Here is a 13,437-nt window from a genome sequence, read left to right as displayed (position 1 = left end):
GTAATAAATTACATACACATGAACACATAATGTACATACACTATATATCTCAATTACCTCCTGGGTTTGTTTTGCCATTACATTTGGCAATATGCTGAATTATTACTTTAAATGTATCAATATAGCCACATCTATCACATCTTGCCGTTACGGACACTGCCATTTTGAAATTGGATATAACTCTCGCAGAGGCTTGGATCAACCCTACTCCTTGGCCAGAGCGTCCAGTGTGCGCACTGAACAATCCGAGAGACAAACAGACAATCTGGCAATGCTCTGAATTTAGGAACGCCCAGAGCACACTCTCTGGCACTCTAGAGTGAATTTAATAATGCATCCCAAAATCTCATTCTAGTTCTGTGGGAGGTTGGTCTGTGACATCATCCACTGTTGTCAGAGCTGTTACTAACAACAACAGATTTAACTCATTTTGGCCAAGGGATCCATGGAATAAGTTAAGAGGGTGTAATACAATGTCATACCATTAATCTACAATGTATGTTCTTAACCCTGGGCAACATGGGCCTGGGAGGCTCACAGGGATATTGGTAACCACAGTACCGCACCAATTTTCAACTCAATACTTCTTGTATTTTTCCCAAAATTATTTGTTTAAACACAAATGCACTGTCATTTAAGCTTTTAAACTGCAATGTTTTCTCTCTGACCTATGATAAAATGTGTACAATTGCAGAAAATGAGCTTGAAAACTGTAACATTTTCTCTCCGATGCCAAGAAATGGGCCCATTAAAATGTTTCTTCCCAGGGCCCTGAGACTTGGTTCGTATGACCATGCACTGCCGAAGTCATAGTATAGTTCCTTTTGTTCTGATAATGAGGGGGTCACTGATGATTTGTTATTACAAAAGGGCGCCAGAACACAATGACAAACACTACCACAACCAGGAGTGAGACAGATAAATAGAGAGACAGAGAGAAAAAAATACTTATATCATTAAAACAAACTTTATTTCCTTTTAACAGACTAGAAAGTTAAAACATCTCCCCATAATCATACCCTCACTCTTCTCCCAGTTCACCTTAGCTGATGCCGCCCCCTCAGACAACACTAAAGCCCTGCTAACCTCTTCTATATTTATTTATTTTTTTATTTTTTATTTCACCTTTATTTAACCAGGTAGGCTAGTTGAGAACAGGTTCTCATTTGCAACTGCGACCTGGCCAAGATAAAGCATAGCAGTGTGAACAGACAACACAAAGTTACACATGGAGTAAACAATTAGCAAGTCAATAACACAGAGAAAAAAGGGGAGTCTATATACAATGTGTGCAAAAGGCATGAGGTAGGCGAATAATTACAATATTGCAGATTAACACTGGAGTGATAAATGATCAGATGATCATGTACAGGTAGAGATATTGGTGTGCAAAAGAGCAGAAAAGTAAATAAATAAAAACTGTGGGGATGAGGTAGGTGAAAATGGGTTTGCTATTTACCAATAGATTATGTACAGCTGCAGCGATCGGTTAGCTGCTCAGCTAGCTGATGTTTGAAGTTGGTGAGGGAGATAAAAGTCTCCAACTTCAGCGATTTTTGCAATTCGTTCCAGTCAAAGGCAGCAGAGTACTGGAACGAAAGGCGGCCGAATGAGGTGTTGGCTTTAGGGATGATCAATGAGATACACATGCTGGAGCGCGTGCTACGGATGGGTGTTGCCATCGTGACCAGTGAGCTGAGATAAGGCGGAGCTTTGCCTAGCATGGCCTTGTAGATGACCTGAAGCCAGTGGGTCTGGCGACGAATATGTAGCGAGGGCCAGCCGACTAGAGCATACAAGTCGCAGTGGTGGGTAGTATAAGGTGCTTTAGTGACAAAACGGATGGCACTGTGATAAACTGCATCCAGTTTGCTGAGTAGAGTGTTGGAAGCAATTTGTAGATGACATCGCCGAAGTCAAGGATCGGTAGGATAGTCAGTTTTACTAGGGTAAGCTTGGCAGCGTGAGTGAAGGAGGCTTTGTTGCGGAATAGAAAGCCGATTCTTGATTTGATTTTCGATTGGAGATGTTTGATATGGGTCTGGAAGGAGAGTTTGCAGTCTAGCCAGACACCTAGGTACTTATAGGTGTCCACATACTCCCTCCCCTCTAACAAACACTGTTACATCATCAGCATAAGCTGACACCCCTGCCTAATCCGTCTCCTAACTGGGACTGGCCGGCTCAGCCCACCCCACACTTTTACCAGAAGCCCCACAATACAATAACTTGATCCATGATCTAAACCCACTTCCCAGGCCAAACACTTCCATGGTCCTAAACAGACAGGCATGACACACTCTATCAAAAGCTTTTTCTTGATGTATCGAAATGATTCCCAGGTCCTGATCATACATCTTAATGATGTCTCTCAAAAGAAACAAGTTGTCCATTATTGTCCGCCCAGGCACACAGTATGCCTGGTCCCTATGAACTACTAACAATCTTTCAGTCGATTTGCCAAACACTTGGACAGTATTTTGTAATCCAAGCAGAGCAACAACACTGGCCTCTGGTTCTTCAATAGAGCTAGGTCCCCCTTCTTCGGCAGTAGTGACCACACTGCCCTCTGGCAGCTGACTGGTAGTACAGAGCTCTCAAAGGACTCCCAAAAGATCTCTAAGTTATCCCTCCCCAATATACCCCAGAAACATTTATAAAACTCAGCTGTCAGTCCATCGATCCCCGGCACACGGCCTGGGGAGAGCTGCTGCACAGCTGCTGTTAGTTCCTGAAACTAAAGATCCCCCTCCAGCCCAGCACTCTGCTCAGGCCCAAGCTTAGGCGACCCCCTATAGAATCCCCTGAGCAAACTGTAGATCAGTATTGCTGTCACCGTTGTCTGCGTGGAAGTCCATAGTCATCTTCCTCATTCTCACTGGATCTGACATCAGAGACCCTGCAGGACACCGCAAATGGAACATCTGCTTCTGCTGCGCAGACTTCCTCTCCAAGTTGAAGAAGAATGCACTTGGAGCATCCCTTTCCGTAAGGGTAGCCATCCATTCTCTAATAAGCGCACCCTTTACCTGATCATGTAAAACCCCAGCTGCGTCCGCTTAGCCCTCAACTCCCTCTCTGACCCTAAAACCTGCTGCCCAATAAGGCTAACCTCAATGCCTCTAATATCCTGCTCCAACCTCTGAATAGTAGACTTTATCCTTGCTGTCCCATGGGAAGAGTGCTGCTGGCAAAACATCCTTTCTTGTGTTTTCCCCATCTCCCACCATTGTCTTAAGTTCTCAAACTCAGCTTTCTTCCCTTTCCAACTCTCCCAAAATACACCAAACCCCTCACGAAATGAGTCATCATGCAATCATCACCTCGGACGAGGTACAACTGCCAAGCTATACTCAACTGTTACCGTATGATTGTCTGAAAAACCACTAGGCCAGATTCAGGAGCCCAGAACAATGTTACAGCTCCACCTCTGAGGTAGATGATACTTTAAGATCTAGGCCTGATGAGAACAGAACTGCTACTCCTGCACCTACTCCTGCACACCTGCACCCATGACTAAGGAAATACTCCCCAACCCATTCCATGCCCCACACTACCTTATTACCAGTATCACTGTGGGTCTTGTGAGTGGAAAATTAACATGTTTACCTGCTTTGTTTAGTATTAATAGTTAACAATTATACATACTTAACAAATAGTAAGACATTTCTGTTCTACTAATGCTGTGTATTTGTCAAGGTGCATACTCCAGCTCCCTGCAGCTTGTCTAGGTGTGTGGTCAAGGATATGGGTTTTACTCGAGATAGGGGTATCTGGAACTGACAATTGATTTAATGGGTTGGTGATAAAACCTACGTCATGCATTTCATGGAATGAGTTGGTGTTTGTGTAATGTAAGGTACCAGGGAGAGATGGTTCGGGTGTGGATAATGATAAGAGGAACCTTGTCTTGGGGGCTACAGTGGTTCCTCCTTTAAAAGTTGTGAGCTTACACTGCGGAACTTAGGGTTACCAAGCATCACGACTGCATTGCTCCAGAACACCACAATGGGGAGTTAGAGCACTCACGTTGCCACACATTTGGGTCCCAAGATTTTTATATGACCATATAAAATCATATTGAGTGGTTCCAATGACGTATTTGACGCCCGTCCCTGGTGGCTTTCTTCAACAAAGATGGCTGACAAAACATTATGGTGGAAGCAAATATAAGTAATTATAACACCATAACGAGTCAACCTAAAAATGTACAATTGAGAGGAATATGTTAGTTAATGTAGAGACAAACGATTATGCATATTTTTTTTGTCATAAAGTTAATTAAGAAAATCGCGATTTAGCAAGTTAACTAGCTAACATTAGCCAGCTAGCTAGCTAGAGTTATGACATGAGTACAGTATGACATTGTAATTCGTGTTGTTTAATGTTTTAGGAGCTCCTGAGAAAACCCTCAAACCAGGCTGTATGTCGTCTTGGGATTGAGTGGATGTAATGAATCTATCTAGCTAAAGCATTTACTGCAAATTGAATGTACAATTGTGTAAGCTTGTCTTGCCATGCAAAGTAGATGAAGTAACGTAGCTCGCTAACTATTTACTTGCTTATTGTGTAGTGGAGGATAAAAATAACTGTATGCCTATTAATTTGTAGCTAGCCACAGTATGTAGCCGATCTGTGTATGGACCCTAAAACGTTAGGTTCTGAACTAATATTCATACCAATCTATGAACCTCAGCTATCATAGTTGTTGTATCAACTTAAAGTCTGAATGGCATTAATGAAGCCTATGGATTGAGTAGAATATAATAATTTCAATGTGCCAGGGATGCAAGTCCTATATACATGTACTGTAGTTATTACCACGCATGAGATCCCGACATTGTAGCCTGTACATTGAATATATTCACTGATCATGTACTCTTCATGTACTCTCTAAACGCTGCATATCTATCTCCCTTCATCTGTATTAATCTGAGGACACAGGATACTATTTCAATGAGATACTTAATTTCAACCAGTGGAGAATGTGAAATGCTTTATTGAAAGAAGTTCATTATCCAGGTGTTATGAATACATAATACATGCATTATAATTATAAGAATTGTAATATTATATTACAAATACAAGTTCAATCTGTACTTCAATGCACATATGGTGTGCATTATAAAACGAGGAAGAAAGACGAGGTGGGGAGAGAGGTGTAGAAGACACAGAAAGGGAAAGAGGTAAGAACAGAGGAAGACAGCATATGATTAATGAATTACAGTGCTACCCAAATATTCTCTCAGTTCATCACAATTACAGTGTCTCTAGCGGTGTCTCTAACCAGCCTTGGGCCTCCAGTTGGCCCGAAGGATACGAGCGGGTAAGGTGGCGATGAGGGGACTGGCTTCCTCTCACATCAAAACATACCTACAGACAAGAGCCAGATGGATAGAGAGCATGATTAAGCCTTGTTTTTTTTATTCTAACACGGTCAGTCATCACAATCATCAGGAGGTGAAATGCAAAACTGCAGAGAGAGCTTACCAGATCATTAACTCTGGGACTACTTCATCTCTATCTGTATTTCAATGTAAAGCATATCCTTAATAATACTTCCTGTTGACCTGACCTCTCACCTATGATCATGCTGTACCCTCTGTGTCAGCCAGTTCAGATGCGGGAGCGGTTCACAGACACAGCTGATATAACCTAGAGGATGCATGGGCAGTTTAGTTTTACAGACACAGAGAGAAGAAGTTCTACAGATACACAAAGGTCACCTGGGGGCTGACAAAGTGCAGAGACAGAGCCAAGATGTCGGTGTGGTGGCCGGGCATCAGCCCTCACATCATGAGAAAAGTGATGTCATGCAGGATCTGTATAGAGAACAAACCAACTCAAAAGAGACAGCAACTTGTCATGAAACCTTTACCTAAGGGTCCGTGGCAAAAGATTGCAGCTGACCTGTGTGAGCTAGAGGGCAAGAAATACCTCATACTGCTGGACTACTATTCTAGGGACATACAAATAGCTCACCAACACTAATCAGCAGGTCATCACCTGCCTCAAAAGTATGTTTGTAAGTTGGGGGATACCTACCGAGCTCGTTAGTGACAACACTACTCAGCTTGTCTGCACTGAGTTCAAGGAGTATGGTTTCACTCATACCCCTCCAGTCCCCATTACCTACAGGCAAATGGAGCTGCGGAGAGAGCTGTACAGACAGCTAAGCGAATTCTTAAACAACCTGACCCACACATGGCTCTAATGTGCTACTGAGCCACACCCATCAGCGCAACAGTAGCAAGCCCAGCACAACTCATGACTGGACGTCAGATCCAGTTTGGATCGATCCCAGTGCTGGATGGGAAACTCCAACCAAAATGCATCAGCCACAACAGTTTTAAACAGAAGGACCAAAAAGCCAAACAAGCTTACCAGTTCGTCTATAACAGGAGGCATTCAGTGCGCCCCCTACCGGAATTACAGCCTGGACAGAGTGTAAGAGTCAAGCTGGACAGAGGGAAAGGATGGAAAACACTAGCAGTTGTCATCAGCAATTCTCCAGAGCTAAGATCCTACATTGTGGAAAATAAACACCTTCAGAGTTTTCCAGAGTCACCTACTATCACGACTCAGGATAAGACCCAGATGCAGACACAGGAGGCAGATAGTTTATTTTCATACAGAGTGCAAGCAAAGGGCAGGTCGAGGGCAGGCAGAGGTTCGTAATCCAGGAGAGTCAGGTAGGTACAGGACGACAGGCAAGCTCAGGACAGGCAGAAGGGTCAGAACCAGGTAGACTAAAAACACAAACTTGAGAAACAGGAAAAAACCCACTAGTACGATCTGACAAGGAAAGATGGCAACAGACAAACAGAAAATGCAAGTATAAATACACAGGGGGAAAATGGGAGACACCTGGTGGGGGGGTGGAGACAAGCACACAACAGGTGAAACAGATCAGGGTGTAACACCTACTCCAGAGAGCAGCAGAACAATGAAAGAGTCACCCGGTCTACCAGTGAGGACAGCACACAGGTCCTGCCTGTGAGCCAGCCAACTCCCATCCCCTCACTCAATCCACCACCTCAGCCAGCCTCACCACAACTGGTGAGAATGACCTCCAGAGGTCAAGAGGTAAAACTACCACTGAGATTCAGAGACACAAGAAAGAAAGAGACAAAAGAAAGAAAGATGTATAGGAACAGCAACTGTTTCGGGGCAGAATAATCCTTATGTTGCTGTGGACAAAGGGCTGTCTACCCCGATGTCCGAGTTGACACAGTTATGTCGATGTTAAAGAAAAACAAAACTTATTTTACTAAAAAAAGATATGTTATTGAAATACAAATAGATTGCATTGAAACAGTCCACAGGGTGAATTATTAGGTATCAGGTAGAGAGGATATTATAGTTTTTATTGCTCTCAGAAAAGGGGACGATGTACTGACGTCTGATAGATATCTCCGTAACTGATTGGTTATGCGTGTCATCGTCATCACCAGATAGGACTAACCTTGTGTCATAACTCTCCTGTGAAGATCTGAAGGATCAGGTCACAGTGGGTCCGCTCTACAGTGTCCTCTCTCTCCTGCAGAGGTGGGGGGGCTCTTTATGGCAGTCATAAAATACGCTGCTTCTGGGCTCTGTGGTATTGAGTATGTAATGTGACTGTGGAACACAGAGACACTTGGACATCAAAAGGTTGAATAATTGAACAGTATTTCTGTATTCGAAGCAGTTGGAGTATTCCGGAAACACTTAAGGAACAGTCATGTCGAGTTTGTTTCATTTGGTGACCTCATGAAGGACGGGAGACATACATTACTGTTTCTTTATTTGTATACAATTCTCAATTATGGGGTTTGCATCTGAATGTTGTATAAATTGACAGTAGACCAGAAAACATGGAAGCTGTCGTTACATGTTGAAATGGTTAGCAACTCCGAAGGACAAGACCAGAGAACATAGAGATCATTTCTACGTTGAAATGGCTAAGAAATCTACAAACTAAAGAACAATTATTCAGGCTGCAGCTGTACTTTAGTCTGGTAAACGCTACCGGTCGAACGACCGAATAGTACGTCTGACGTATCCATTACAACAGACACTATCCAGAGCCAGCTGAGAAAACGACAACTACGAAAGACTTTGATCTCTGGTGGACGAACCAGAGACTTTACAATCTATCCAGTAGACGGACCGGTGTTCGCAGAGAGGGACAACAAAGGCATACAATAGTAAATATGTAAATTGCCATTTATTTTCGAATGAGTGGTTGCTCATGTTCAAAGTATTAGCTTTTCCATGAGTATCGTTATAAAATTTGAATTTACCCCTCTTGAGCTGTCCCCACCCCTTTCCTTTGTCTACCAAGCCATCATATCGGTTTCGTCCACTAGGGACTTTTCTTTGCCACATGTTAGTAAACAATGTATGACCTACTCTAGGTGTATTCATGTAATTGATTTGTTACTTAGTAAATAAATAATTAAGCCAATTTGTATATCTCTGATTCATGATTTATGTCAGGATTCGTGCAGATATCCAAGGGTTTGCGACATTCAGGAATGAGACTGATGAGGTAATAATACATTAATAGAAGACTGTAATCGATAAGATAATAAAATATCTGAAGAGTTATATTTGGGAAATTGTAACTCTATAAACAACATTTTCCGATGGTGCCCCAACTTCCTAGTTAATTACTATTCTGTGATTAATTTAATCACAGAATAATTATAGATAGAGAATTGATTTGATAATACAACAGTATTCACATTTAATAAATAAGTCACGTTACGACACTAGCAATGAGGACCAGTAGCTCGGTGGACTCCATGTTAATTGTCTGATTGAAGAGTTATTATACCTACCTAAACCGGATAATTCACTGCCTGGTCTCCATCACGACAACCATGACAACCACTAAAATATATCACTTAACCTACCTACCCAATAAAATATATATAGAAAGACAGAAATAAGCAAAAAAGGGACAGCAAACCCTTTCACCACTCTCACACCAACATGTGTCTATGGTGTGGAGAGAGAGAGAGAAAATAGGCTGTAGGGACATCTTGCTTGTTGAAGAACCAATCAGTGATGCTCAGCACAATAAGCCCATGAGTCCTTTATGTTGCCATAGTTACGCCACAGGTTGTAGATCTCTTCTAGCTGGTTGTAGTTCGCCTGCGGAAGAAAATGTCAACTACTTCATATTGTCTGTACATAATATGGATTGACTAACGATAGGGTTTGATAACCCATCCTTTTTAGTGATATTGGATTTACCTAGGGAAGGAGTCCACCCTGGTAGGCGGGCCAACTGCAGCAGTAACCAATGAGGTGCCTGGTAGATTTCAGAGCCTAAGACATGGCAAAGAAAGAAAGAAGGAAAGAAAGAAGCGTGTTCAAGCAAAAAGCTGAGAGTTGAGTAAACCACTTATCTCTTGTTTGAACATGTCCCTCCCCAGCTCTCCAAAGTCTTTGTATCTCCCCTAATCTATCCATCCAACTTTATTTCCCACTCTCCATCCATCTCTCCTCTCTTCTTCATCCCCCTCTCACCCTGCTCCTGCTCTGTAGCGTTGGGGTAACAGCCATCAAACTTCAGCATGTCCACTTTCCAGTCATCAAAAGTCTGAGCATCTATAGTGATCTTGTCCAAGGGGGTACCAGGGTCAACCCCACACGTGTGTGCGTGTGCCCATGTCCCAGTAGACAACCAGCTTCAGTCCCCGGTCATGGATGTAGCGCACCAGCTTGGGGGAGTCACTTGGGAACATGAGAGAGGGGGTTAAATATACACAGGTTAGACAGACATGTCACATTCTGTTAGAAAAAAAGCATCATGTGTGAGTGTCGGCACACCCAAATCTGTCCTGTCTGCTCCCACTCCCCCTCTCTGGCGCTCGAGGCCGCAAAGCTGCTCATCATTACGCACACCTGTCACCATCATTACGCGCACCAGCACTTCATCGGACTCACCTGGACTCCATCACGGTAATTGTTTGCCTCCCTTATATCTGTCACTTCCTCAGTTTCATCCCCGTGTCTGCATTGATGTTGTTTTTTTCTCTTGTCCAGATGCTGTTCTTGTTTAGTTTCTTTATGTATTATTAAATACTCACCCTTTACTTCCTTCCCTTCTCCCAGCATCTGTGGTTACGGAACCGTTACAAAATCAGAGGGCTGGATTTGCCATCATGTTGAAAGAGCCTGCGTGCTGGCCGCTCTGATGAACTCATTTTGAATCATTACTTAAGAACTAAAAATGTATCAACGTAAATCAATTGTTATTTGCATGTTAAAATGTCATTTTTAACAAGTTTTATGTTTGCCCAGTCTTTGAGGGTATTCACTAATTAAGGAGTGTGGCATCCTAATCACAAGATCCACCAACCCCACTGGCTTGCCAACTTCAACATGCCATCACTCTGCTTCCTCCATTCCTGAAGAGTGTGCCTTTAATGACAGTGTGCATTGTGGTTTCAGTTTCCTTTTCAAGAGACATAGTGTCTATTCTTGACAAGGAAGGAAGAGTGGGGTTACTGACTGTTTGGTGTTCTGGCATGTTCAACAAGTTTACCAAACATATCACTGCACTCCATAGTGATACACTATCTATTCACTTTTTCAGCTCAATGACAGTCCCTCAGTGCATGTAAGTGTTGGTTGTTCTACTGTTGTCCTTTACTGACACCTGGTGGACAATATAAGTGGTTGGTATTCACAGTGGGAACAGATCAGAGTAGACCTATGTGAGCGGAGCGGACCTGGAGCGGAGTGTGCCCAATTTGACTGGAGTGTGGAGGGAGTTTCCCAAAGGCTAGAGCACATATGTCAGAGTCAAGGCCCGCGGGCCACATCCGGCCCGCGAGAAGGTTTTTTACGGCCCCTGGGATGATCTTGATTTATTATTAGAACCGGCCCGCAGACCGCAGCAAGCCGGCAGCCCGCAGATCTTTTACACGCACCAATACTACATTTCCCACAATGCAACGGTGACGCACCGAGCAGTAGGCTGCTTCATTTCAATATTTATTGGCACAGCAGTTGTCAGCATCACAGTAAAATTAACTTTCAGATACCCATCAAAAATGGCAAAACGGAAGGTGGACACTGAGAACCGGGGTTTCAAACAAGGTGGGAGTCGGAGTATTTGTTCACGGAGGTAGCTGGAAAACCTGTGTGTCTTCTGTGTGGAGAAAGTGTGGCGGTACTGAAAGAGTATAATCTGAGACGACATTATGAAACGAAACACGCGGACAAAAACAAGAATATGGACATGGAACAAAGGCTACAAAAGGCAGAGGAATTAAAACGAGGCCTCAAATCTCGACAGGCTCTGTTCAAAAAAGCCAAATCACAAGGCCAGGCTGCTGTCAAGGCCAGTTTTATTTTGGCAGAAGAGATCGCTAAATCAGCCCGGCCATTTACGGAGGGGATTTCATCAAAAACTGCATGATTAAAGTTTGTGACGAAGTTTGCCCAGAAAAAGGCAACTCTTTAAATGTGAGTCTGAGCAGAAACACCATTGCCGAGAGAGTAGACCAGTTGTCCATCAATCTAAAAGAGCAGCTTGTGAAAAAGGGAAAAGATTTCATTGCATATTCCTTGGCTGTGGATGAGAGCACCGACATTTCTGACATTGCCCAGTTGTCAATTTTCATCCGCGGAGTGGACTCCAGCCTAAGCGTGACAGAGGAGTTTTTGGCTTTACGTCCTATGCATGGCACAACTACGGGGCATGATTTGTATGAAGAGGTGTCAAGATGTGTAAATGAGATGGAGCTGCCTTGGGAAAAACTCGTGGGTTTGACAACCGACGGAGCACCTGCGATGTGTGGACACAGGAGCGGACTGGTGGCGAAGATACGGGAAAAGATGCAAGAGGAAAACGCGACAGGTGAGCTGACAGCTTATCATTGTATCATACACCAGGAAGCGTTGTGCGGTAAAGCCTTGAAAATGGAGCATGTAATGAGCATCATCACGCGCACAGTTAACTTTATCAGAGCCAAAGGTTTGAATCACCGCCAGTTCAAGGCATTTCTGACGGAGTTAGAAACGGAGCATGGTGATTTGCCTTATCACACAGAGGTGCGATGGCTAAGCCAGGGAAAGGTGCTTCAAAGATGTTTCGAGCTTCGTGAGGAGATTTGTCTGTTCTTGGACAGCAAAGGGAAAGACACAACACAACTCCGAGACGAAATGTTTCTGTGTGAAATGGCTTTTCTGTGTGACATTACGAGTCATCTGAATGCAATGAACTTGCAGCTGCAGGGTCGGGATCGTGTCATCTCTGATATGTACAGTACAGTGAAGGCATTTAAAACCAAACTGACTCTGTGGGAGACGCAGATGCGGAAAGAAAATTTGAGCCACTTTCCCAGCTGCCAGACCATGAAAGAGAAGCTCTCTACCAGTGCGTTCCCGAGCGCACAGTTGGCTGATAAAATAGGTATGCTTGCCGCTGACTTTCGACGCCGATTTGCTGACTTTGAAGCACAAAAAAGCAGGTTGGAACTGCTCGGTAACCCATTTGCTGTTGACGTGGAAAGCTCACCACCAAACCTCCAAATGGAGTTGATTGACCTCCAATGCAATGATGCACTGAGGGCAAAATATGCGGCAGTGGGTGCTGCGGAGTTCGCCCGTTTCCTCCCCGACACAATGCCCCAGCTGCGCATCCAGGCTGCTCAAACGTTGTCTATGTTTGGCAGCACATACCTGTGTGAACAACTGTTTTCTTTGATGAACTTGAACAAAACATCACACAGAAGTCGACTTACTGCTGAACACCTCCACTCAATTCTGAGGATTTCCTCAGCTCAGAGCCTTACCCCGAACATTGATGAACTTGTGGAAAAGATGGGACACCACCAAGTATCACCCTCAACCTCAAACAAGTGAACATTACTGTGCAATCACATATTTAGAGTTTTTACTCAGTTCAAGTTTAAAAGTTAAAGTTTAATATTTGTTTTCACTGCATGTTACTTCTCCTTAAACAAAGTGTTGTTTTTGATTAATAGATTTTTGCACTTTATTTTATTGTATTTCAATCCAATTATATTTTAAAAATATTTCAGTTGAGTGGATGATAGAAAATTGCTATTATTGTTTTTTTCTTTGAAGTAAATTTAGCCCACTTTTGCTAAAATAGAAAATATAGGCTACTGATGGTGCCTTGAATACCGGTTTCTTTCATTTAATGTTCATGTTATGGGGATTTTTATATAAAGGAAATTTGTCTTTGTGTCTGTTGAAAATTAAAGATTACTGACAGAGCCATAAGAAAATATTGCTTTATTTATCTGATCATATTGGAATATATTTGTTAGGTTTTCAGTAGGTTCAATTAGGTTCACTAGACTATATGCGTCATTTAAAAAATTTTCAATGAACATTCGAACAGTCCGGCCTCGGCTTGTAGCTAAAATTTTTATTTGGCCCTCCGTCCATTTGACTTTGACACCCCTG

General features: G+C 43.1%; 1 long non-coding RNA gene across 1 annotated transcript; it reads right to left on the bottom strand.

Annotated features, from left to right (window-relative positions):
- Positions 1-7,813: 7,813 nt before the first annotated feature.
- Positions 7,814-9,724, bottom strand: LOC123994619. The gene is made up of 3 exons (XR_006831681.1): positions 9,520-9,724; positions 9,244-9,318; positions 7,814-9,141 (listed from the first exon to the last, which is right to left on the bottom strand). It is a non-coding gene; the product is annotated as an uncharacterized LOC123994619 (long non-coding RNA).
- Between the last annotated feature and the right edge of the window lie 3,713 nt (positions 9,725-13,437).

The sequence above is a fragment of the Oncorhynchus gorbuscha genome, linkage group LG14 (genome assembly GCF_021184085.1).
Source record: "Oncorhynchus gorbuscha isolate QuinsamMale2020 ecotype Even-year linkage group LG14, OgorEven_v1.0, whole genome shotgun sequence".
Classification (NCBI taxonomy): domain Eukaryota; kingdom Metazoa; phylum Chordata; class Actinopteri; order Salmoniformes; family Salmonidae; genus Oncorhynchus; species Oncorhynchus gorbuscha.
Note: the sequence above shows the minus strand (reverse complement) of the source record. Positions and strands in the feature narration are given on the sequence as shown.